Source organism: Cupressus sempervirens, chromosome 2 (assembly GCF_028749045.1).
Source record: "Cupressus sempervirens isolate cs-2001-9-10 chromosome 2, ASM2874904v1, whole genome shotgun sequence".
Taxonomy (NCBI): domain Eukaryota; kingdom Viridiplantae; phylum Streptophyta; class Pinopsida; order Cupressales; family Cupressaceae; genus Cupressus; species Cupressus sempervirens.
The window spans coordinates 742,955,124-742,961,273 of NC_143119.1; positions in this window are offsets into that span (position 1 = coordinate 742,955,124).

Below are 6,150 nucleotides of genomic sequence, written 5' to 3' on the forward strand. Positions count from 1 at the left end.
ATTTTTTTCTTTAGACACATTTGAAGGCATATGCAGTCGCAAGACATTTGATAGTTGAATGCATGGGTATAAAGTATTGCAAGTCAGATATAATGATGGTCAATGCATATTGCCATAATAGAGTTACCGAAAAAAAGAAAACACCTTTAACATGAGAGAGAAAAATAGTGCATATTTTCTCAATAGCCAAATACACATATTTGCATCTCTCAGATTGTTGTTTAATAAGGAGTGACACAATTTATAAATTATTACAAACAAATATAAAATGCTCTAAGACATAATAAACCATGTATTTATTTGTGAGTTTGGATTGACAAAAGATCTCACAAAGGTCCCATCCTATGTTGTCATTGCATACGGTATTACGTCTTGTCGCTAAATTAAAAATTTAGTGAATCTCTATTTACTCATTTTCATTTTATAATTAGTTTTTGTCATTGATTTTTTTTTTCCTGAAACAATTTTACTATTGGTATTTATAATATCAACTTACAAGAAAAAAAGCATTATCAACAAATAATTGTAAGTGTAATAATCAATTATTGTACATTAAGATACATATACTCATATTGTTTTATTTCTCATCATAAAGAGCCTATATTGAAATCCTTTTCCAAGGATTACATTTGAACATATTTTTTTAAAGATGCTCTTATATTTTTTTAATGTTGCACTTCATCTATTCCAAACAATACTATAGATGAATTTGTTGAATTGTGAAGGCCAACAGACACTTGTGTTTTTCCCTCCATTTATTTTGTCTCTTCAGCTGATCATTTGTGATCTATAAATGTTGATCGCATGTATTGTAAACTCAATTAGTTTTTCTCATTAATATAATTCCTCTGCTCTCAGTGTGGACGTAGCCACAGTTTGTGGTGAACCACGATAAACTCTGTGTTTATGTGTTTTTGCTATTCTGTATTTTCTTTCACATTCTTAGTATATTTACAATTGGTATCAGAGCTGTAATCGATTTCAATGACCAAATTCCGAAGTCATGGAGGAAACAAGAGTGCAAAAATTCTCAGGGAAGAATTTCAGTTTGTGGAAGGTACAGATGTGATCACTTTTGGTCAAGCACGATCTTGCAATAGCAATTGAAGGTAAAGCAAAGAAGCCTACCGCTATGTCAAATGAAGACTGGACTAAAACTGATGAGAAGGCAATGGCAGAGATTTTTCTTTCGCTATCTCCGAATGTATTGTCCAATGTGAACAATGAAACATCAACAAAGGACATGTGGGACAAACTTCATAGTATGTATCAAATGGCATCTGTTGCAAACAAAATTTTTATCATGAAGAAGCTTTACAAATTGAAGATGAAGGAAGGAACAACGATGTCGAATCACATAAATGAGTTAAATAATCTTTTATGTCAAGCACACTCAATTGGTATGCCTCAAGATGACGAAAATAAGGCGATCATCTTGTTATGTTCCTTACCAGATAGTTGGGATGGTGTGGTAATAGCAATTAGCACTTTCGTAACCGGCAAAAACAAGCTGGTCTATGATGAGGTAGTCTCTACATTGATCAGTGAAGACATGAGGAGAACTAATAAAGAGTCTTCATCCAGTGATGCACTAACAATGGTTAGTATGGAAAATAGAGGTAGAACTCAGCATAGAGGCAAAAATAATAACAACAACCGAAGATCACAATCAGCTAGAAGATCGCAGTCCCGAGGTAGACAAAATGATTGTTGGTTTTGTGGAAAGGCTGGTCATGTCAAAAAGGACTGCAGAAAGTATAAAAGAACTCAAGAAAAATTTTTAGACAGCAGAGCAAACATCATTCATGATCCCGATGATGGTGTTTTGGTTCTTGCGACAAGTGACACAACTTCAAATTCATGTGTAATTGACTCTGGGGCTTCATTTCATGCATCTTCTTGCAGCGAAGCCTTCACAAACTACAAGGAAGGTAAATTTGGGAATGTTTATTTGGGTGATAACAAGGCTTGTGAAATCGTAGGAAAGGGAGATATTTTGTTATCAATTAAAGGAGGCGCTCAATTATTGCTTCAAGATGTTAGGTATGTTCCCAAATTTTAAAAAAAAATGATTTTGGTCAGTCAGTTATATGCTCAAGGTTTTCTTACACTCCTCACGGACACATGGAAAATTACCAAGGGTTCCATGATTATTGCCAAAGGGGATAAAGTTGGCAATCTATATGTTGTATCTATATGTTGTAGAAACTAATGATGAGGTGGGAGCTGCGATGACTGTTGCAGACAGCGATGCCGCACTTTGGCATCAAAGATTAGGCCACACGAGCAAGAAGGGCCTATAGGTTATGCTTAATAGAGAGCAACTTCCGAGTTTCCAATCAGCAGATTTAGAATTCTGCGAACATTGTCTTTATGGGAAACAAAAACGTGTTAGTTTTTTGAAGCATGGTCATGACAAGAAGACGACACCATTGGAGTTGGTGCACTCAAATGTCTTCGGTCCAACAGAGGTAACCTCCCATGGAGGCGCAAATTTCTTTGTTTCCTTTCTTGATGATTGTACTAGAAAGGTTTGGGTTTATATGATGTCTAGAAAGTCTGAAGTTTTCTCCAAATTCAAATTTTTTAAAGCTCTTGTTGAAAATCAGAGCGGGCACAAAATTAAATGTTTAAAATTAGATAATGGAGGTGAATTTTGTTCCTTGGAGTTCGATAAATTTTGTGTAGATCATGGTATTTGATGGGTGAAAGTTGTGCCATACACCCCTCAAGAAAATGGGGCAGTGGAAAGATTAAATCGAACTATACTTGAGAAAGTTTGATGTATGCAATCTAATGCCGGTTTAGGCAAAGAATTCTGGGTGGAGGCCTGCAATACAACAGTATACTTGATTAATCAAAGTCCTTCATCACATTTGGACTTTGGAATTTCGGAGGAGGAATGGTTGGGTAGAAGGATTTCCTATTCACATCTTCGAGTGTACGGGTGTCAAGCATTTGTTCATGTTCCTAAAGAAAAAAGGAGCAAGTTGGATTCAAAATCACAAGAATGTATCTTCTTGGGTTATGGTGAAGATTAGTACGAATTTCGATTATGGGATCCTATTGCAAAGAAGATTGTAAGGAGTCAAGATGTGGTATTTAATGAGACAAAGTTCCGACACTTCAATCAACATCACAGGAATGAATAGTTGAAGATTTTATTCCTATGTCCTGTTTAAATGAGAATAACTCATCATTCAATCCACAGTCTCAGCCTATGGTGTCTACTCCTACCTCTGTTTTGGCTCCATTTCCTGGTGTTAGCAGTGATTCACAACCTTCTTCTCATACTCTGCCATCATCACAACAGACATAGCATGAAAGAAGGGGAACCTTTGACCATTTTGGGCATTTGGGACAGTTTTCTAGTGAAGTTGCTGCTGTAAGAAGACAAGAAGAGATTGGTGATGACATATTTAGGGAAAATCATGCTCACAGGGATGATGCTTCTGTTCACAATGATACAGAGCCGTTTTATCACATACATGGAGCTATTTTTATGCCTGGTGCCTCCACTCGGGCAGTAGAGCTTTTTGATTATGGAGGCAATCAACATCTGGTTTCTTCTAACCAACCCCCCTCATACAAGCCCGATGAATCCCACCATATTGGGAATTTTAACTCTTACGTTAGACTAGAAGAGGTCGAGGGACATAGGCTGCAGAATTCTATTAATCACTCACGCAGGTTGTTGGAGAGCAGTCTTCACAATACTCCTGTCAACGATGAAAGAGACATCATTGAGTCTCACGGGATTGATGAATCTCACATTTTTGAGCTGACTGTCTACGGGTTTGGGGGCTTCAATTATCAACATAACACACAGGCTCCTCCATATATTTCAAATTTTGGTTCATATAATACTCTTCATCAATTCGTGACAGGGAACCAAATAACAGTAGAGCATGAGGGAAGGGGAATCTCTTCTCATGGTGGCCAATTACAGCAGCTTGGATTAGATTTTCCTACCACAAAAGGACAAAACACATCTTATGAGCAGAACGCAGGTGTTACTTCCTTTGGCTCGAGTGGTAGACAACAAAATTATCATACTGTGTTTGAACATGTTGATGGACTGTTGCCTAGCACTCCAGTCAAGTCTGCTTCACCATTGGGAATGGGAAGTCAAAACAACGATAGCTTTGGGGATGGAAACATGGTTTCAAAAACCTTTGTAGCTATGCCTTTACGGCTACACACCTCTAGTTTTTCTACTCACATCTCAGATTGTGATGTTGGGAATTCCTCTCCTTTGGCAGTAGCAAATAAAAGAAGAATCTCAGTCACAGGCTCCCCATTTGAATTGGTTCCTTCTACAATTAACTCTAGTCAAGATAAAATAAAGGATTCTACAATTGAATTGAGGAGGTCTACAAGGCAGAGAAAAATGCCTGCAAAATATTTAGATTATGAGCTTCTTTATTCTGAGGAGGCAGACCCTGAGATTTTAATCTCTGATCAAGTAGAGCCGACTAATTTCAAAGATGCCTGCAACAGTACTGATAAAAATCAGTGGATGATTGCAATGGAAGAAGAGATGAACTCTCTTAAAACAAATAAAATATGGGACTTAGTTCCACTTCCACCCAACCGGAAAGCTCTGAAAAACCATTGGGTATATAAGGTGAAAGAAGAAGATGGCGGAAGAAAGAGGTATCGTGCTCGACTCGTTGTCAAAGGATATGCTCAGAAAAAGGGCTTAGATTTTGAAGAGATTTTCTCACCTGTTGTTCGAATGGCTACAATCTAGGCAATTTTGGGATTGGTAGCCATTTGGGATCTTGAGCTCGAACAGCGTGATGTCAAGACAAACTTTCTACATGGTGACATCAATGAAGAATTGTACATGGAACAGCCTGAAGGCTTTGTTCAAAAGGGGAAAGAACATCTCTATTGTCGGCTGAAGCAAAGTTTGTATGGGCTCAAACAAGCTCCACGACAATGGTACGTTAAGTTTGATCGGTTCATGGCTGAACATAACTTCACTCAATGCGAATCGGATCCTTGTGTCTACTACAAAAGACTTCCTAATGGTGAGTTTGTTATTCTGTTACTTTATGTTGATGACATGCTAGTTGCTGGTACTTCTCCTCAAATAATTTGCCAGCTAAAGAAAGAGTTAGCTTTTCGGTTTGCCATGAAAGATTTAGGAGCAGCCAAAAAGATTCTTGGGATGAATATCACTAGGGATAGACAGGCAAAGGTATTGACCTTGTCACAAAAATCATATATTGACAAAGTTGTAGAACGGTTTGGCATGGCTGAAGCTAAACACACTCCTATTCCTCTTGCTTCTCATTTTCGCCTCAGTTCTGAATTATGTCCCAAAACACAAGATGAGAAGGATTTTATGATTAATGTTCCTTATAAATCAACGGTTGGTAGCTTAATGTACGCTATGGTTTCTACACGTCCCAACATTGCTCATGCGGTGGGAGTAGTTAGTAGGTACATGAGCAATCCCGGGAAACCTCATTGGGAAGCAGTGAAATGGATATTGCGGTATCTCAAGGGTACTTCTAATTATGCATTGTGTTTTGGTAGAAATCATACTCAGCTGCAAGGATTCTGAAATAACCCTGACAGGTTATCGCTTTCTCCAGCACCAAAAATAACTCTTTATTCTTCAAACAATCGAGCTCTGATACCACTGAAATAACCCTGACAGGTTATCGCTTTCTCCAGCACCAAAAATAACTCTTTATTCTTCAAACAATCGAGCTCTGATACCACTGAGATGACCCTTGACGTTTCGTCAAACACTTTGCAAACAAGCCACTGTAATGATCCTATCTAAGAAACAATGTTTAAACTGAAACTGTACTATAAATGTGCCATACCATTAAATGGAAAGATATCTCAGTTAATTTACTGAATGTGATGGCTATAATAATTGCAGTAGTAATACCAACAGTATTTTCTTATTTCCGTTATTGGTCTTACAAATTTAAATAATGTACCTAGTTTTCAAATGATAGAAACAACATCAAAAACCTGAGATTTATTGCTTTCATGGATTCCGACAGATTTCGTATCAGTCCTTCACTTTCTGGGAATGCATTTCAACCTGCTGCACGGGTCTCTACTCCAACTGTCCTGGGTTCACTACCTCCTTGCAATTAAAACCTTCAAGTCAGAATCCATCTG